The sequence below is a fragment of the Panthera leo genome, chromosome B4 (assembly GCF_018350215.1).
Source record: "Panthera leo isolate Ple1 chromosome B4, P.leo_Ple1_pat1.1, whole genome shotgun sequence".
NCBI classification, from domain to species: Eukaryota; Metazoa; Chordata; class Mammalia; order Carnivora; family Felidae; genus Panthera; species Panthera leo.
In genome coordinates, this window is record NC_056685.1 from 120152759 (window position 1) to 120175097 (window position 22339).

Genomic DNA, 22339 nt, shown 5'->3' on the forward strand with positions numbered 1-22339 from the left:
TAGAAGTTGAAAAGGCATCTAGGCTGTTTAATCAGATTCTTTCCTTCAGAAATTTGAAACTAAAATACTATTTTAGTATCAAGGTGATAAATAACAAAGGAGTATGACTGACAGAAAACATAGATCCAATATTTTAGAACGTAAAGGCACCATAAGGGCGCCTGGGTGGCTCAGTTGGTAAAGCATCCAACTTTGGCTCTGGTCATGATGTCATGGTTTGTGAGTTTGAACTCGCATCAGGCTCTCTGCTGTCAGCACACAGCCCACTTTGGATCGTGTCTCCCTCTCACTCTGCCCACCCCATCCCACCCCCCACTCTCGTGCACACACTCTCTCTCAAAAATAAATAGTTAAAAAAATATATTCAAAAAAAAGTACGTAAAGGTACCATTAAAGATTCTTCTCCCATCATTGTTCCATTCTCCTAAATTGGGCCCAACTCAGACCTATAAAATAAACTAGTAAGTGAAATCACTAGCTGGTATCTCAAAATTGTGCTTCCCTACAAGGATTAAATTTTCATTGTATATGAAGACCTATTATAAAAACCAGTATCTATGTTTAAGCAAATTTAGTAGCTTTTGCTTGATTTTATTCAAAACAGTATTTCTAGAAGAGAACAAATTACCTTAAGACTACATGTTAAGATCATACAAGAGAAGATATTCCTGGAGAGACTTCCCAAAATCTGATAGACTATCAAGTCCTTTGGCTAGGAACAGTAAGTTATTAATCTGCAACTAATTACATCCTTCCATAGTCCATGGACTTCATCATGCAGACATAAAGATAACTCTACTCAAAACTAAGAAAAACAGATGAAGCTTTTCTAAGGAAACCCATATTTCCTCATTTCCTCCATTATCTAACCCCATTTACACCTTTTAATCTGGCACTCTCCTCTTAGAGTTACTTGCTTTCTTGCCCTACTCTATATGCTTTATTATCTTCAGGCTCAAAAAGTGAACTAGTTATTTTCAAAAATGTTGATATAAGATAGGTCAAGGAATACACTTTATTTCTTTTAGTACTTACAGAAACACGCACACAATTAAAATGAAAATTTCACAGAGCAATAGTTTAATACAGTCTGATATTTTCTATCCTATTTCATTCTTTCAAAAGTCATTACAACCTATCACAGAGATTTCACAAGGCAAGTATAACTCACAGTTTAACAGAAATATATAAGAAGTACATCATGACTAAGTATGAAGATTGGTTTAACATTCAAAAATCAACCAGCATAATTTACCATATTAAAAAGTAAAATCACATGATGATCTCAATGAGACATAAAAAAGCACTGGACAAAAGTCAATAGCATGCATGGAAAAATAACTCTCAACAAACTAGGAACAGAAGAGAACTTCCTCCAAACTACAGAGGACATCTATGAAAATCCTACAGCTAAAATCATACTTAAAGATGAAAGATTAAAATGTTTTGTCCCTAAAACACAGACAAGGCAAAGATATTTGCTCCTACCACTTCTATTCAGGTTCTAGCCAACAAAATGAGGCAAGAAAAAAATAAAAGACATTCTGTTTGAAAAATAAAACTGCCTTTTTTCTTCAGACGACATGATCATCTGCATAGAAAACCATACAGAATCTTTTTAAAAGGCTACAGAAACTAATAAATGAGTTGAGCAAGGTTACAGGATATAAGAGCAGTAGAAAAAAATAAAATTAATTGAAGGGACACAGGGAACAAGTGAAAGAACTCCCAATGGCTAAAGCTGGAACAATTTGGTCAATAAATTATTAGATTATAACTCAAAATATAAAATAAATATACATGAGTCCACATAGATATAAATACATGATTGAGTAAACAACTGGGAGATAAGAGTAAATCTCCCACACAGAAAATTTCCAAATAACTTATGTTTTCTCTATTTCAATCTCAGGGAAGTGGAACATAACCCTTCATTCCTTTTGTGTATGGCTGCTTTTCTTTCCAAAGTATACAGTATGAAAGTGAGCAAAAGAGTAACTTTATGGTGGAGAATCTGACAAAGGCCAACATGGACAATATGACATGTTGATAGTAGGTACTTTTGATATGACATAATAAAAATGGCATTTTTCCTCTGTGATCTTTTTGCCAAAAACCCATAACCCATTCTAGTCATGAGAAAAAACATTACACAATAATTGATTGAGACACACTCAACAAAATATCTAACCAATCTTACTGAAAACTCTCAAGACCATCAAAATGAAGGAAAGTGTGAGAAACACCCAGGAGGAGCCTAAAAAACATGATCACTAAATATAATGTGATATTCACAATGAGACGTTAGGTAAAAAAGGAACAAAAAAAAGGACGTTAGGTAAAACTTAAGGAAATTCAAATGAAGTATAGGCTATACTTAATAAGAATTTATAGGGGCGCCTAGGTGGCTCAGTCGGTTAAGCGTCCGACTTCGGCTCAGGTCATGATCTTGTGGTTTGTGAGTTCGGCCCCGCATCGGGCTCTGTGCTGACGGCTCGGAGCCTGCAGCCTGCTTTGAATTCTATGTCTCCCTCTCTCTCTGCCCCGACCCTGCTCATACTCTGTGTATCTCTGTCTCTCAAAAATAAATAAATGTTAAAAAAAATTTTAATAAAAATAATAATTTATAAATATTGGCTCATTAATTGAGACAAATGTACCATACTAATATAAAATATTAATAATAAGAGATGGACTCCAATGCTATTGAATCCTGTCCTTTTCATTTTTTTAAATAGGCCATGAATAGCTAATTCTTAAAATCTTGTTTTTCTCAACCATAGAAAAATCTGTCATGTATACCTTATATCAAAGGGGTAAATGAAAGGTTCTAATGACTCATGAAAATTGTTTGAGAGCATAAACCCAAAGCATAACACAGAAAAATTCTTATTAAAACTATGAGAAGCCTAATAAAAATCTTTGCTATAGGCCTCTCCACCGATATTACTTCTTAAATAATAAAATTTTCCAGCAATTCTTATATGCAGATTTTTGTTTTAGTAACTTAGCAGAGAACATTGTGCAGGGGAATAAACGGCTGCCTCAGAACTGCTGCTCAGAATAAATATTTATAAACCTGCCAACCTGGCACTGATTTTTTATAGAATGAATGCAAGCAAGAAATCCAAAGCTTATTTTTTTTTCACAGAAAAATATTTTTAATACAGACTTTCAGCAGAGAAGTTGACCAGTATATCCTAGTAAAATGAGATAAATGAACAGTGTTTCACTGCACTATATGGTAATCCCTCCACAAAAATAAAAATAACTGCAACAGAAGGGAGTCTGGGTGGCTCAGTCAGTTAAGCTTCTGACTTCAGCTCAGGTCACGATCTCACAGTACGTGGGTTCGAGCTCCGCTTCGAGCTCCGTGCTGACAGCTCAGAGCCTGGAGCCTGCTTCGGATTCTGTGTCTCCCTCTCACTCTGCCCCTCCCCTGCTCATGCTCTGTCTCTCTTTCTTTCTCTCTCTCAAGAATAAATAATAACTACCATAGAGGAAATCACACACGTAAACAATTGGGGAGATGGGATGTGAGGTATATGAAAACTCTCTGTATTATCTTTACCACTTTTCTATAAACCTGAAAGTATTCCAAAATAAAAACCTTATTTTAAAAGGTCATTTAAGTTGCATATAGAAAGTTTATCTATTTTGTTGTATTTTGTTGTATTACACTAAAAAAAAAACATACATTATTTCCATGTGCTAGCAGCAATTGGAAACTGAAAATTTTAAAGTACCACTTACATTAATATGACAAGCATGAAATTTTTAGGGATAAATCTGATAAAGGTATATAAGACCTATATATTGTAATTTTAAAAGACATAAATAAAGGGAGAAATAACACATAGGTAGATCAGAGGACTCAGTATTTTAAAGATGTCAAGTTTCCTCAAATAGAATTATAGACCCTAAGCAAATGCCCAGCAGACTTTTTGGTAGAAACAGGCTCATTCTGAAATTTATGTAAATATATAAGATGTAGAATGTCTAACTTTAAAAAAGATGAACAGAGTTGGAGGCCTTGTACTACCAATTTCAAGACTTCTTAAAAACCTACACTGGGGCACATCACTGGCTCAGTCAGTACAGCATGCAACTCTCAGGGGTCATGAGTTCAAGTCCTACATTGGGCAAAGAGCTTACTTATTAAGCAAACAAACAAACAAAAAAAAAAACCCCACAACAAAACAAAACCAAACCCTACAGCATTCAAAATAGTCTGAGACTGGTGTAAAGATAGACAAATGAACAACAGAGCAAAATGGAGCGTCCTGAAATAGAACCAAATTTATAGTAAGGGGATTTTCAACAAATGTGCAAAAGCAAATCAATAAGAAAAAGCATTTTTAATAAACTGTGGGAACAACTGTATAGCCACTGCCAAAAGAAAAAGAAAAAAAAAAAACAAACCTTGATACTTACCTCACATCATAAACAAACATTTAAATATAACTAGATCACAGACCAAAGCCAGTAACTGAATCTATAAAATTGCTGTAAGAAAATAAAGTAGAAAATCTTGGTGATATTGGGCCTGGCAAAGATTTCTTTAACATAACAAAAACATGCACAAATCATAAAAGCGAAACCAATACTTTAAGTTTTATCAAAATTAAAAACCCGCCTATCAAAAACACTGTTACTAAAGGAGAAACCACAGAGGGAGAGAAAATATTTATGAAACGTGTTTGAAAAAGGACTTGTGTCTACAGTACATAAAGAACTCTTGCAATTCAAAAGTAAGACAACTCATTAATTAGCTAGACAAAAGATTTAAACAGACCCGCAAACCAAAGAAGACATACAGATGGCAGATAAGCAGATGAAAAGATGTACAATATAGCCAGTCAATTGGGAATTGCAAATTAAAAACCACAGTAACACACCATTACTTACCACTAAAATGAGAAAATTAAAAAGACTGACAATAATGAGTATTGTTGAAGATGCGGAGCAACTGGAACTCTAATCTTACATATTTGCTGGTGAGAACATAACATGTACACTTTGGAAAGCTGTTTACCAGTTCCTTAAAAATTTATGTATATACCTATCTATAACCCAACCATTCTACTCCTAGGCATTTACCCAAGGGAAATAAAAAGCATGTATCCTCACAAAGACTTATACATGAATGTTTACAGTAGCTTCATTTGTAATAGTAGAAAACTGGAAACAAACTAAATGATAATCAGTAGGTAAATAAACACCTTGTGACATATTCAAAATGGAATATATTCAGCAGTAAGAGAGAATGCATAAAACAGATTAATTGTAAAATAATTATGCCGAGGGCAAGAGGTCAAAAAAAGGTATACTATATGATTCACTTATACAAAATTCTAGAAAATGCAAATTAATCTACATGAAATAGATTATACAATAATAAAAGATGAGGCAGGAGGAGAGGAAGGAGAAAATTACCAAGGGGCATGAGGAAACTTAAGGGCATATGTCAAAATTTATCAAGCTGTATACCTTAAATATGTGCAGTTTAATTGCATGTAAATCAATTATATTTCAATAAATCTGTTTAAGTCATATATACTTTTTTAAATGTTTATTTATTTTTGAGAGAGACAGAGATTGCATGCATGCACACAGTGGCAGGGGAGGGGCAAAGAGGAAGACAAAGATTCCCAAGTAGGATCCACACTGCAAGCAGAGCCCAACACAGGGCTCAAACCCATGAACTGTGAGATCATGACCTGAGCTGAAACCAAGTTGGATGCTCAACCAACTGAGCCACCAAGCTTCCCCACTTTTTTTTTTTTTTAATGTTTATTTATTCGGGGGGGGTGGGGAGTGTTCGTGTGTGCAAGTGGGGTAGAGGCAGGGAGACAGGATCCCCTTTATCGCATATTACAATAATAATCAAGATAAACTATAAATTGAGAATGCTCAAAAATGAAGGTAATTTATAATGAACACACCTTGACACACACACACACACACACACACACACACACACACACAAACCTATGTGTACAGGTGTATACATACTTCCTAATAAAAAAGAAAATGGACTAGTTAACTTAATGAAATACAAGGAAATAAGAATTTTTAAGGGGCACCTGACTGGCTCAGTTGGTTAAGCATCCAACTCTTGGTTTCAACTTAGGTCATGACCTCACAGTGGTAAGACTGAGCCCCATGTCAGGTTCTACACCAATCGTGGAGCCTGCTTGGGATTTTCTCTCTGTCCCTTCCTGGCTTATACATGTGCATGCTCTCTCTCAAAATAAACATTATTTTTTTTAAAAGAATTTTTAAGGGGCTCCTGGGTGGCTCAGTCGGTTAAGCGTCTGACTTCAGCTCAGGTTATGATCTCATGGTTTGGGAGGCTCTGTGCTGACAGGTCAGAAGCCTGGAGCCTGCTTCAGATTCTGTCTCCCTCTCTGCCCCTCCCATGCTCATGCTCTCTCTCTCAATAATAAATAAACGTTAAAAAAATAAAAATTAAAAAAAAAAAGAATTTTTAAGATATTTGAGTCACAGCTTTTTGAAAAGCATACTACTCATAATCTGAAGATATGGGCAGTTTTAAGCCAAGTTAAAAAAAAAAAACAAAACTGAGTAGATCCATAAGCAGCCGTTATACTATCAAAGAATATCAAATAATTTTAGAATTTTAGCACCTGAAAAGTTCCTCTAATCCAACATCGTCATTTTACAGTATGAAATGTGAAGCCCAGAAGGGTTTAAGTCAACTGCTAAGGTCACATCAAGGCAGAGCCAAGACTATAATCAAATTTGTATAATTTTAATTTAAAAGGAATTTCAAGATCAATCATCATTTCATTATCATACTGATCAATTTTCAATTCAACAATATTTAATGAACATTTCCTAGGCATTGTAGGAGTATATGGCAATTCTTACCTTCAAGTTTTCAATGTCAATTTGAGGCCTATTAAATATTTCAGTCATAAGTGCTATTTTCTTTAAAGAAACCTCTGGCATTAATAGAAGGATCAAGTTATGCTCATAATAAATTCTCTCTCTTTTTTTTTTTAAGTATTCTCAATTTACAGAGTTTGTTTGGCTTGGTTATTTTTATAATACACATATAAAGGAAATCAACCAATCTTGTCTAGCCAATTTTTTCACATTTAAAGAATTGAACACTTTTAAAGAATGGAAAGGTTGCAAAGTTGGCAGCCTGTGAGCTATGTTTTACCCACAAGTACATTTTGTCTGTCTGCATAGTGTTTTAAAAAACCTAAATGTGTGGCTAACATTTACAATTAGCACACCTTGTATTAAAATCTGGGTTTCCTAATTTCGTTGAAACACTGGAAGATCTGACACAACGAGACATGCATCCTTCATGGCAAAAACTGACCAATGATTAGACTCTTGGATACCTTAGACAAATAAGACATAATTACAACTTTCAAAAACCTCACAGTTATTAGAGATAAGCACATAAGCAAGTCATGGCAGTCCTTACAGTTTTACTATGTGCCAAACACTGTGTGACAGATATTACACTAAAAATGAAAATAGGGGCACCTGGGTGGCTCAGTCAGTTAAGCGTCCGACTTCAGCTCAGGTCATGATCTCACGGCTAGTGAGTTCGAACCCCGCGTCGGGCTCTGTGCTGACAGCCCAGAGCCTGGAGCCTGCTTTGGATTCTGTGACTCCCTCTCTCTCTCTCTGCCCCTCCCCTGCTCATGCTCTGTCTCTCTGTGTCTCTCAAAAAATAAATACATGTTAAAAAAAATTGTTTAAAAAAATGAAAATAGAATAAGATGGAGGTACCAAAGAAGTGATAATCATTTGTCAAAAATACTGTTTTGGGAAGGCTTCATGGAGAAGAAAGAACTTGAGCTGTGTTTTTTAAGAGTAATGTTTCTTCCAGGTGAACAGGAGAGAAGAGGACATTTTAGGAACAGCCAACTGCCATGTTCACAGTTATAGGATCACATAAGTAGGCATGGTTGAAATACAAGGCATCATGCAGTTTGTGAAGAAATAGTATGCCTTTGAAAGATGGACTGAAGGCCAGATCAAGAAGGACTCTTGTATCGGATGCTGAGGAATGTGAGTTTCATCCTATACATCAGTATTGTTCTCACAGTGCTCCTAAGGAGATTACTCATGATTCAACATAGCTGTGAGAACAAATAAAAAGGGAAAAGGTATAATAGCTGATTGCCCTAGTTACTGATTCAACTAAATTACTAAAAGATAATTTATGAGCATAGCCTGATCCTTGTTCTGTTAACAGAACAAGAGGAGCCCTACTTTGCCTACCTTACGTAGTTGTTCTATTTTAAAATTCCTTTGAACAAAAAAATTCTGTTATAAACAAATTTATTTTTTAAAAAGCTTGAACATGAGCCATTAAAAATATTTTACCAATCTTTACCCAATACACTACATTAACAAAACAAAGGATAAAAATCATATGATCATCTAAATAGATGCAGAAAAAGCATGTGACAAAATTCAACATCTATTTATGATAAAAACCCTCAACAAAGTGGTTATAGAAGAAATCTACCCCTCAACATAATACAGGCCCTATGACAAATCCACAGCTAACATCATACTGAAAAGTGAAAAGCTGAAGGAATTTCCTCTAAGACAATGATGCCCACTCTCACCACTTTTATTCAACATAGTATTCAAAGTCCTAGCCACAGTAGTTAGTTAAGAATTGGAAAGGAAGAAATAAAATTGTCAATTTGTAGATGACATAATACAATATATAGAAAACCCTACAGATTCCACCAAAAAAAAACCTACTAATACAAACTAATAAATGAAAATTAACATACAGAAATAGGTTGCACTAATAATGAACTATCAGAAAGAAATTAAGAAAACAATCCCATTTACAACTGCACCAAAAAGAATAAAATATCTAGGAATAAATTTTATTAGGGAATGAAAGACCTACATTCTGTAAAACACTGATGAAAGAAATTGAAGACAGCAAAAATAAATGGAAAGATATTCTGTGCTCATGGAATTGAAGAATTAATAGTGTTTAAATGTCCGTATTACCCAAAGCAATCTATAGATTCAACGCAATCCCCATCAAAACACCAATGGAATTTTTCACAGAACTAAAACAAAGAATCCCAAAACTTGCATGGATCCACGAAAAGACCCTGAACAGCCAAAACAATCTTGAGAAAAAAACAAAGCTAGAGATTATCACACTTCCTGATTTCAAATACTACAAAGCTGCAGTAATCAAAACAGTATAGTACTGGCATAAAAACGCAGACACATATATCAGTGAAACAGAAAAGAGAGCTCAGAAATAAACCCACACATACATGTTCAATCTATCTATAACAAAGAAAGCAAGAATATACAATGGGGAAAAATAGTCTCTTCAATAAATGGTATTGGGAAAATTGGACAGCCATATGCAAAAAAATTAAACTGGACCACAAAAACAAACTCAAAATGAATTAAGGATTTGAATGTGAGGCCAGAAACCATGAAATCCCTAGGGGGGAAAAGAAAACAGATGATAAGCCTTTTAACATTGGTCTTACTCATATTTTTTTGAACCAGTCTTCTCAGGCAAGGGCAACAAAAGGTAAAATGAATATATGGCATCATATCAAGCTACCAGCTTTTGCACAGCAGAAGAAACCCTAAACAAAATAAAAAACAACCTAACTGAATGGAAGAAGACATTTACAAATTATACATCTGATAAGGGATTAATATCCAAAATATACAATGAACTTACACAACTTAATACATACATTTAAAAAAAAACCTACTTAAAAATGAGGAAAGGATCTGAATATTCTCCTAAGGAAGACATACAAATGGCCAACAGACACATGAAAAGATGCTCAACATCAATAATCATCAGGGAAATACAAAGCAAAAGCACAAGGAGATATCACTTCATACCAGTCAGAATGGCTATTATCAAAAGGACAAAAAATAACAGGTGTTGGCAAGGATGTGAAGAAAAGGGAACCTTCATACACTGTTGGTAGGAATGTAAAGTGGTGCAGCCACTATGTAAAACAATATGGAGGCACCTCAAAAAATTAAAATTAGAGCTACCACACAATCCATCAATTAAATTTCTAGGTATTTATCCAAGAAAACCAACAACCACCAATTCAAAGAGATATATGCACATCTATGTTCACTGTAGCATTAGCCAAGGGAAGGAAGCAATCTAACTGTCCATCAATAGATGAATGGATAAACAAGATGTGGTGTATATATACACAATGGAATATTACTCAGCCATAAAAAAGAATGAAATCTTGACATTTAAAACATGGATAGACCTAGAGGGTTTTATGTTACAAGAAGTCAAAGACAAATACCATAGGACTTGACTTATATGTAGAATCTAAAAAGCAAAGCAAATGAACAAACAAAAAAGAAAGAGACTCACAGATGTAGGAAGCAAGCTACCAGACTGGAGAGGGGGTTGGGGGCTGGGCAAAATAGGTGAAGGATTTTAAGAGGTACATATTTCCAGTTACAACATAAGTAAGCCATGGGGATGTAATGCACATCATAAGTACTATAGCCAACAATATTGTAACAATTTTGTATGGTGACAGATGATGACTTATTGTGGGATCGTTTTAAAATGAACAGTATAAAATTTCACTATGATGTACACCTAAAATTAATGGAATATTGTGTCAATTATATTTCAATTAAAAAAATGAAAGACTTTGAGGAGAAAGTTAAGATTGTGGAGGAGTAGGGTGACCCCAAGCTTGCCTCCTACCTTGAACACAGCTAGATAAATATCAAATCATTCTGAATACCCAAGAAATCAATCAGAGGTCTTAGAGAACAAAGTTGCAAGTCTACAAGCAGAAAAAATGACCCATGGAAGGTAGGCGTTGCAGAGAGTTGATTTGGGGGAGAAAAGTGCCACAGCCGCAGCAGAGGAGACAGCCCAGATCGCAGAGAGAGGAGTGAGAGAGAATAAGAGAGAAAAATAAAAAAAAAATAAAAATTAAAAAGTGAAAACATGTACAGGGACCTGCACACGAAAACTGTTCCCCAAAACCATTGACTGGGAAAAAGGGGAGGGTTTAAATACTACCAATTTTTATAAACAGTCGAGAGCAGAGTATGAAGTTTGAGAAGTTAGTGCTGTTGCCAGGGTCACGCCTAACACTGCTTGGGGGAAAGAGGGTGGAGCCCTAGAAGCTGGCTAGGCAGTCTCAGGATCTCCTGAGTGCAGGAGAAGCAGCAGTTCCCCTGCTTAGAGTGCATTTGGTAGAGGTGATATAGCCTCTCCGCACTCAAAGGACCCTGCTGGCACCATCAAGCTACCCCATTCACTGGCATGGGAACAAAGACACAGGTTGAGAGCAGCAAACCCTGGCACTGGCTGTGTTTTACAACTTACCATAAAATCCAAACACTGTGCTGTGGCACAACTGTTTTCTGGGATAAGCCAGCACAGGATACAGCGCCGCAAGACCCTCCCCCAAAGGATCAGCATGGGTCTGTTCCACTGGATTCACTGAAGTGTAGTTTTGAAAACCAGCCTCACAGGAGATAAAACACAGGAGTGCTGACAGGTGGACAGCTCAGACAAAAGGTGAGGGCAGAAATCTGATGGAAGCCGGGGACACAGGGGGGCAATAATTTGTTCATCTGTGAAGGCTTCCTAGGGAGTGCTAGGCATGGGCTTCCTTATCTAAAGATGGGAGAGTGGGGCAAAGCAATATTTACCCCTCGTCAACCAGCAGTGGTGGGCCTCAGTGAGACAAAAACAGCACCACCAAATGAAGACCAGAACCACTTACACCAAGCTCTGCCCACCTGCATCCTGCAGACGCCATCTCCACTTGGGCAAGTGCACCAGAGAATCAGAGCAGCAGGCCCCTTCCCTCAGATGACCAGCACAAGCCTCTCAGAGGCACCAAGCCTACTGATCAGAGTGCTGCAAAGCATCAGCTCTTGGGGAAACTGGATCTAACTTCCTTTGAGTTTGTTTTATTTTTGTTTTTTGTTTTGTATACAGAAAGAGTAATTTTAATTTTAATTACTTTAAATTTTATTATCCTTTTTGGGTTTTTTTTCCTATCAAGCTTCTCTTAACAAGAAGACCAAAACACATCCAGGATCTACTTCCTTTATTCTTTTTTAATTTTTAAATTTATTTTATTTTTTATTTTATTTTTTTGACCTCCAAAATAACAAGACGGCGAATTCACCACAAAAGAAAGAACAGGAAGAAATGGCAGCCAGAGATTTAATCAGTAGAAATGTAAGTAAGATGTCTGAACTAGAATAAAACAACAATTATAAGGATTCTAGCTGGGCTTGGAAAAAAGCATAGGAGACACTAGAGAATCCCTTACTGCAAACATAAAAAAACTAAAATCTAGTCAATTAAAAATGTTATAACTGAGATGCAAACTCGAATAGATGCCACAAGAACAAAGACGGATGAAGCAGAGGAGTAAATCAGTGATAAAGATAAAACTATGGAAAATAATGAAGCTGGAAATACGAGAGAAACAAAGGTAATAGATTACAAAGGTGAATTTAGAGAACTCAGCAACTTATAAAACATAATTAATATTTGCATCATAAGAGTCCCAGAAAATGAAGAGAGAGAGAAAAAGGGGCAGAAGGTTTATTTGAACAAATTATAGCTGAAAACATCCATAATCTGGGGAAAGACAAAGACATCAAAATCCAAGAAGCACAAAGAACTCCCATTAAATTCAATAAAAGCCAGCCAAGGCCAAGGCATATCATAGTCAAATTCATACAATACAGAGAAGGAAGAAATCCTGACAGCAGCAAGGGAAAAATAAGTCCTTCACCTACAAACGAAGACAGATCAGGTCAGTAGATCTGTCCACAGAAACTCAGCAGGCCAGAAGAGAAAGGCAGGATATATTCAACTGCTGAATGGGAATAATATGCAGCCAAGAATACCTTATCCAACAAGGCATAGAAATCAGAATAGAAAGAGAGATAAAGAGTTTCCCAGACAAACAACAAAAAAAACCTAAAAGAGTTCATGACCACTAAACCAGCCCTGCAAGAAATATTAAGGGAAACTTTAAGGGGGACACTTTGAGTTGGGGGGAAAAAAGACCAAAAGGAACAAAGATTAGAAAGGAACAGAGAATATCACCAGAACCAACTTTGCAGGTAACACAATAGCACTAAATTCATATCTTTAAATTATCACTCTGAATGTAAATGGGCTAAATGCTCCAATCAAAAAACACAGGGTGTCAGAATGGATTAAAAAAAAAAACAAAAAACAAAAAACAAGATCCATCTATACGCTGCCTACAAAACTCATTTATTTTTTTAATGTTTATTTATTTTTGAGAGAGAGAAAGACAGAGTGCAAGTGGGGGAGGGACAAAGAGAGAAGGAGATAGAATCTGAAGCAGGCTCCAGGCTCCGAGCTGTCAGCATAGAGCCCAACGAGGGGCTCAAACTCATGGACTGAGAGATCATGGCCTGAGGTGAAGTCAGATGCTTAACCGACTGAGCCACCCAGGTGCCCCTACAAAACTCATTTTGTATCCAAAAACACCTGCAGATGGAAAGTGAGGGATGAAGAACCATCTATCATGATAATGGACATCAAAAGAAATCTGGAATAGCCATCTTATATCAGAAAAATGAGATTTTAAACCAATGATTATAACAAGAGATGAAGAAGGGCATTACATCATAAATAAGGGGTCTATCCATCAAGAAGATCTAATGATTGTAAATATTTATGCCCCCAACTTGGAAGTACCCAAATATATAAATCAATTAATAACAAACATAAACTAACTCATTGTTAATAATACAATAATAGTAAGGGACTTTAATACCCCACTTACAGAAATGGACAGATCATCTAAGCAGAAAATCAACAAGGAAGCAATGGCTCTGAATGACACATTGGACTAGATGGACTTAACAGATATATTCAGAACATTTCATCCTAAAGCAGCAGAATATACATTCTTCTCAAATGCACATGGACCATTATCCAGAATATATCACATACTGTGTCACAAATCAGGTCTCAACACGTACAAAAAGATTGAGCTCATACCGTACATATTTTCAGACCACAACACTATGAAACTTGAACTCAAGCACAAGAAAAAATTTGGAAAGACCATAAATACATGGAGATTAAAGAACATACTACTAAAGAATGAGCGGATTAACCAGGAAATTAAAAAAGAAATATAAAATAGATGGAAGCATATGAAAATGAAAACAAGATGGTCCAAAACCTTTGGGATGCAGCAAAGGCTGCTTCCCCCTAAGAGGAAAGTATATTGCAATATAGGCAAGAAAAGTCTCAAATACACAAACTGACCTTACACCTAAAGGAGCTAGAAAAGGAAAGCAAATAAAGCATAAAGCTAGCAGAAGGGGAATAATAAAGATTAGAGCAGAAATAAATGATATAAAAACAAACAAACAAAAACAGTATAAGAGATCAACAAAACTAAGAGCTGGTTCTTCAAAAGAGTTAATAAAATTGGTAAACCCCTAGCCAGACTTATCAAAAAACAAAAGAGAAAGGACCCAAATAATTAAAACCATGAATGAAAGGGGAGATAACAACCAATACCACAGAAATATAGTTATTATAAGAGAACACTATGAAAAGTTATATGCCAACAAACTGGACAATCTGGAAGAAATGGACAAATTCTTAGACACTTAAACACTACCAAACTGAAACAGGAAGAAATAAAAACTTTGAACAGATAACCAGCAAAGAAACTGAGTCAATATTCAAAAATCTCCCAACAAACAAAAACCCTGGGACCGATGGCTTCCCAGGGGAATTTTGCCAGACATTTAAAGAAGAGTTAATACCTATTCTTCTCAAACTGTTCCAAAAAATAGAAATGGAAGGAAAACGTCCAAACTCATTCTACGAGATCAGCATTACCTTGATTCCAAAATCGGACAAAGAACCAACTAAAACAGAGAAATTACAGGCCAATATCCCTGATGAACATGGATGCAAAAATTCTCAACAAGATACTAGCAAATCAAATTCAAAAGTACATTAAAAGTATTCACCAAAATCAAGTGGAATTTATTCCTGGGCTGCAGAGCTGGTTCAATATCTGCAAATCAATTAACTGATACACCACATTAATAAAAGAAAGGATAAGAACCATTGATCCTGTCAATAGATGGATAAAAAGATTCTGACAAAATACAGCATCCATTCTTGACAAAAACCGTCAACAAAGTAGGGATAGATGGAACATACCTCAACATCATAAAGGCCACATATGAAAGAGCCACAGCTAATATTCTCAATGGGGAAAAACTGAGAGCCTTTCCTCTATGGTCAAAAACAAGACGAGGATGTCCACTCTCACCATTACTATTTATTATAGTACTGGAAGTCTTAGCCTCAGCAATCAGACAACTAAAAGAAATAAAAGGCATCCACAATGGCAAGGAAGAAGTCAAACTTTCACCATTTGCAGATAAAATGATACTCTATATGGAAAACTCAAAAAAATTGCTAGAATACATGAATTCAGCAAAGTCACAGGATATAAAATCAATGTACAGAAATCAGTTATATTTCTGTACACCAATAACAAAGCAGCAGAAAAAGAAATCAAGGAATTGATCACACTTGGAATTGCACCAAAAACAATAAGATACCCTGCAATAAACCTAACCAAAAAGGTGAAAGACCTATTACCTAAAAACTACAGAACACTCAGGAAAGAAATTAAAGAGGACACTAAGAAATGGAAAAACATTCCATGCTTATGAATTGGAAGAACAAACATTATTAAAATGTCTATACTACCCCCAAACAATCTACACATTTAATGCAATCCCTATCAAAATACCACCAGCAGTTTTCACAGAGCCAGAACAATCCTAAAATTTGTGTAGAACCAAAAAAGACCCTGAATAGCCAAAATGATCCTGAAAAAGAAAACAAAACTGGAGGCTTCATGATTCCAGATTTCAAGCTATATTACAAAGCTGTAGTAATCAACACAGTATGGTACTGCCACAGAAACAGACACACAGATCAATGGAACAGAACAGAAAACCCAGAAATGGACCCACGACTAACTATATGGTCAACTATTCTTCAACAAAGCAGGAAAGAATATCCAATGAAAAACAGTCTCTTCAACAAATGTTGTTGGGAAAACTGGACAGTGACATGCAGACAAATGAAACTGGACCACTTTCTTACACCATACACAAAAATAATTCAAGGGGCACCTGGGTGGCTCAGTGGGTTAAGCATCCAACTTCCGCTCAGGTCATGATCTCACAGTTCATGAGTTCGAATCCCATGTCAGGCTCTGTGCAGACAGCTCAGAGCCTGGAGCCTGATTCAGATTCTGTGTCTCCCTCTCTCTCTGCCCCTCCCCACTCATGTTCTCTCTCTCTCTCAAAAATAAACATTAAAAAAATTTTTTTAATAAAATAAAATAAATTCAAAATGGATTGAAGACCTAAATGTGAGCCAGGAAACCAAAAAATCCTATAGAACACAGGCAGCAACCTCTTTGACATTGGCCACAGAAACTTCTTACTAGACAAGTGGACAGAGGCAAAGGAAACAAAAGCAAAAATAAACTATTGGGACTTCATCAAGATAAAAAGTTTCTGCACAGTGAAGGAAACAATCAACAAAACTAAAAGGCAGCCTGCAGAATGGAAGAACGTATTTGCAAATGACATAGCTGATAAAGGTTAGTATCCAAAATCTATAAAAACTTCAAACTCAAAACCCAAAAAAACCCAAATAATCCAGGGACAAATGGGCAGAAGACATGAATAGACACTTTCTAAAGAAAACATTGAAAAGATGCTCAACTTCACTCATTATCAGGGAAATACAAATCAAAATCACAATGAGATACCACCTCACACCTGCCAGAATTGTTAACATTAACAGTACAAGAAACAACAGGTATTGGTAAGGATGTGGAAAAAGGGGAACCCTCTTGCACTGTTGGTAGGAATGCAAACTGGTGTAGCCACTCTGGAAAACAGTATGAACATTCCTCAAAAAGCTAAAATAGAACTACACTATGACACAGCAATTACACTACTAGGTATTTACCAAAAAGATACAAAAATACAGATTTGAAGGGGTACGTGCCCCTTAATGTTTACAGCAGCATTAATAACAACAGCCAGATAATGGCAAGAGCCCAAATGTCCATCAACTGCTGAATGGATAAAGAAGACATGGTGTGTGTGTGTGCGTGTGTATAATAGAACATTAGTCATCAAAAAGAATGAAATCTTGGGGCACATTGGTGGTTCAGTCGGTGGAGGGTCTGACTCTTGATTTTGGCTCAGGTCATGACCTCCCAGTTTGTAAGATCATGATCCAAGTCAGGCTCTGCACTGATAATACAGAGATTGCTTGGGATTGTCTCTCTCCCAGCCACCTCTCTGCCCCTCCCCCCTTCAAATAAATAAATAAACATTAAAAAAAAAAAAAGAATGAAATCTTGCCATTTCCAAGGATAGGAATGGAGCTAGAGTGTACTACTATGCAAAGCAAAATAAGTCAATCAGAGAAAGACAAATACCATATGATTTCACTCATATGTGGAATTTAAGAAACAAAGCAGATGAACATATGGGAAGGGGGAATAAAAGAAAAAAAGAGAGGGTAACAAACCATAAGAGACTCTTAAGAATTGAGAATAAACTGAGGGTTGATGGAGACAAGCAGGTGAGGGATGGGCTAGATGGGTGATGGGTATTAAGGAGGGCACATGTTGTGATGAGCACTGGGTGTTATATATAAGTAATGAATCAGTGAATTCGACTCCTGAAACCAATATTGCACTGTATATTAACCAACTAGAATTCAAATAAATATTTTTTAAAAATTTAACAAGAAATTAAATAATAAAATTAGTGTTTTGGAAAGATATGTCTAGTAACATTGCCAAGTATGGAATAAAGAAGTATTAGACCAGAAGTATTACTCTTATTTACAAGAGTAATGCAAGAAATGCTGAGTTAAATCTGGGTCATAACAAAAGAGACATTCGAGTCTTACTGGTATCTACTTTGTGCCAATTAGTCTACTATGTACTAGATTCAGGATACAGAAGATAAATCTATGAGTTATTTAAATAAAAAGGCATCATAAATGATTAAAATGAGAATATAAAGAGAAAAAAGGAATTAAGTTTGGTAGGTGACTTGAATAAACAATGTGGTGTAAATCGTAACACCTCATCTTCAATAAGCTAAGCACAAATCAGGGCAAAAAAAGTATGTTAAAGAAGTGTAATCTAAGAAAAGCAAAGGGGGTGTGTGAGTGGCTCAGTTAGTTAAGCGTCTGACTCTTGACTTCAGCTCAAGTCACGATCTCAAGATTTATGAGTTGGAGGACGCCTGAGTCGCTCAGTCAGTTAAGCATCCGACTTTGGCTCTGGTTATCATCTCACGGTTCGTGAGCTTAAGCCCTGCATTGGGCTCTATGCTGACAGCTCAGAGCCTGGAGACTGCTTCAGATTCTGTGTCTCCCTCTCTCTCTGCCCCTCCCTGGCTTGTGCTCTGTCTCTCTCTCAAAAATAAATAAACATTAAAAAAAAAAAAAAGATTCATGAGTTCAAGTCCAATGTTGGGCTCTGCACTGACAGCGTAGAGCCTTCTTGGGATTCTCTCTCTACCTCTGCCCTTCCTCTGCTCTTGCAGGCTCTCTCTCTCAAAATAAATAAACTTAAAAAAAATCATTATTAAAAAAAGCAAAGGACTACAGCTATGACTATACTTCAGCAACAAAGGTCCTAGGGGATTTACTAGAACTATATACAAAATCAGAACCATCTTTGAATGCCTTTATAAACAATATCCTTAACTATCAATATCCTAGAGATAATCACAAAGGTTTCCGTAACAGTCTATTTAAGGTTAAAGCTTGACATCTTTCCCTTGGCAATTTTGGTTTAGATCCAGATACCTATATGATAGCATAGAATCAAGGTAAACAAGAATATTAGAAAACAATATTTAATTGATCATATCCATACAATTGCCAACATATGGCCAGTAAATTTATCAAATATCACATTACTCCTAGGTAACTAGGTAATTCTGCTTATGGTTAATCTTTTTTTTAAGGATTTTTTTAATGTTTATTTACTTTTAAGAGAGAGAAGGGAGAACGAGTGGGGGAGGGGCAGAGAGAGAGACACAGAATCTGAAGCAGGCTCCAGGCTCTGAGCTGTCAGTACAAAGCCTGATGTAGGGCTCAAACTTGTGACCAGGAGATCATGGCTTGAGCCGAAGTTGGACACAACCGACTGAGCCACTCAGGAGCCCCAAGGATTTTTTGTTTATTTTTAAGTAATCTCTACACCTACCGTGGGGCTCAAACTCACAACCCTGAGATCAAGAATCACGTGTTCCACTGACTGAGCCAGCCAGGAGCCTCAATCATGGTTAATCTCTAATTACTAATTTCTTACTAGACTTTTAGAATAGGTTCAAATTATTTCTGTGGATAAATTTCCCAGGCACTAAAAGTGTTCAATGATATGTTTCTAGGTTTTTCATTGAGTCCAACTTGAAAGAAATTCAGTGCCATTTCCATGTATCTGGTTTTACAACATACTTTCCCTGATAATAAATTTTTAAAACGGGTAGGTGAGAAGGGAAGGAATAAATGGGGTGACAAGCCCTTACATTCCTCAGAAATGAATTCTATTTTCACTGCTATTCCTGAGACTTACTTAAACCTGTTTGATAAAGATTACAATTAACATTAAGTACACAAAATAAACTCTTAAGTTCTTCAATAAGAAAAGTGGTGAAAACATTCTCTTTATCAAAAGAGCCTTCATACCTCATTAATTACATTAGACTATGAAATCTCACCCATGAAAGACTACATCAAATGCTAATTACTATTTCCAAATAGCTAACTATAAGTTATAAAACTTTCTTTTAACAACAGAAAGATTTGGCTATAACTCTAAATGCATTGCTAAACCTCATGTATTAGAAAAGACATTCTAAGAGAGGAATTGCATGAGCCTGCAGCTACACGGGGCGGGGGGGTGGGGGGGTAATCAGTATGACTAATACAGTAAGAATTAGAAAATACTCTCAAAGTATCTTTATGTGGGGCATAATAAGCGCTTGCATTTATAAAAAGAAAAAGAAACCCAAAATGATGGGGAATAGAGGTATTACCTGAGGGCAGGAAATTCAGACAAAAGGTCCCTATTCCTGGTGAAAGCAAGTAGTCAGTTGCCAGGGTTTCTTAGATTCCTTGATTAGGAAATTCACAGCACACCAATCTCCACCACAGCCAGCAGGGATCGCTGTAGGGAATGGGTACACAGGGGACATAGGAGGGAGCAAGTTTAAGGGAAGGAAGAGGAAAGGAATGATATGATAAAAATATTTAGCTGTGATGCACTTTTAAAAAATACAGTTGTATTTCACACTGGAATAATACTACTGCTTAAATTCTAAGATAAATTAACCATTTATGATTTCCTTCATTCTCTCTACCACTGGTATTACTACTACTCTAATAAATATTTTTAAATTTTTTTATATTAAAAATATTAACAAAAATGAGATAGCTCTATTGTACAAAAGTTATACAAGACTGAACTGTATAATTAAACATCAAATGAAACCAATTAGGACAAGCACTCTAAAAGACAAGCGATTTACAAATTTATCCAAATTAGTTTAACTGCCAAAAAACCCACTTAAAATTGTAATCCTCAATCCATTTAATGGAGAATACCAAAGAGTAAAGTTAGCTATGAAAAGTAACCCACAAACCAAAGAGACATCTGGCAATAAATTATATCTATATATACTAAAAAGCAAATCAGAGAACTACCGTATTTATCAGAAAAAAAGTTTTTACTTTAAATTTTTGGGGTGTGAGTCATCTGCCAAAAGTGTATTTGGGGCAACCTATATATCCTGTGTATTCTATGAAGGCCAAAGTAATATAAATCTCTTCTCCAGTCAGCTGAAAATGTTTCTGAACAACTACTACATACAACAGTACTGTGGCAGATGCTAAAGGTACAACAGCGAATAAGAGAAGTATAATCGCTGCCTTCAGAATTCAGTCTATCAGGGTGATTCTGTGCTTAAAGAGAGGACAATCTAGGGGGCACCTGCATGCTACTCCTGAGGTCAGCCCTTTGTTAGGCATGGAGTCTACTTTTAAAAAAGTAATAATAATTAATTAAAACTAAACAGAGATGGCAATCTGTAGAACTAAAGGCATAAAACTTTTATTGTAATAAAACAATATATTTTAAGACCTAAAGGAGTTAAAAAATGAAAAAGACCAGGGAAGACTAGCCTAGTTAAAGCTGCCTGTGTAAGATGTACATGTAAAATGAAGCACAAGAGGGTGACCTGTCAGGAAGCAATGTAGACAATCTGGCTGCAATAAATAAAACAAAAGATGGGTGAAAAACAAAAAAGGGAGAAAAAGTGTAGTATTGAAAAATAGTGGGAAAAATTGCAGTCAAGTTTCTAAGGTCTAAAGTATCTTTAACTTCTCTAAATGATTGCTTTAAATATTCCCTTGGTATACATGCCACTGTCCAAGCAAACAGATTTAATAACTATCCATTTTATATCACATATGATATGCTGTTGTTTGTGTGCTTTTATTTCATTATTTTTTTATAAGTTTCTCTGGACTTAGACCACCTCTGTCTGTCTCAATGTCTATATTTCTGTTAAAGTTGCATATAGTACTTTGTGCCTCTCTCTTAAGACTCACTTTTTACCTTGATTTCTATTTGCTCATCTACCATACTGTTTTCAGAAGGCATTTCTAGATTCTTAATTTTAATTATATATCTAATAGATCCTCTTTAAGTATTGGTAGAAAGAATAAATAAATGATTTATCAGTAGGAATAATTATACCTATAATCTTAAAAATAATATAAATCATATTTTATGATGACCCTTTTTTATAGTGTAGCTTATATATGAAGTTGCATCATAGCAGAAGAAAACTTAGGAACAGAAACTGAATTTAACATCTAACAGTACAGTTTTACCAAATTTAAAAATGACTGAATTTTCTGGTATTTCTAAGTTTACCTCTAAATATTAATTCCTAACAATAAAATTACAAAAACAAAAGGTTTACAAAGACATGACAGTAGAGGAAAACAACACTTGATGCTATGCTAGCAGTGGCAAAAAGAAGCCAGAGAGCTCTCTCTTAATGGTATTTTTGGGTAGAAAAGAGTACATAAACATATAGTTAAAATTAAGTCTTAAAGAATAGACTAATCTAGAGATTCAAAATTTATATATAACATTCATTTTGGCTTGGAGAAATCTCAAAA

At 35.6% G+C, this 22339-nt stretch overlaps 1 protein-coding gene across 2 annotated transcripts in view; it reads right to left on the reverse strand.

The window, feature by feature from the left end:
* Positions 1-22339, reverse strand: part of UHRF1BP1L (UHRF1 binding protein 1 like) — a 111272-nt gene that overhangs the window by 78454 nt on the left and 10479 nt on the right. Inside the window, exon 2 of one of the 2 annotated variants that reach the window (XM_042947494.1) lies at positions 20188-20318. The exons of the other annotated variant lie outside the window; for it this stretch is intronic. The gene's annotated coding sequence lies outside the window, so the exon portion shown is untranslated. The remainder of the gene's footprint in view (positions 1-20187; positions 20319-22339) is intronic. 2 annotated transcript variants of the gene reach the window in all.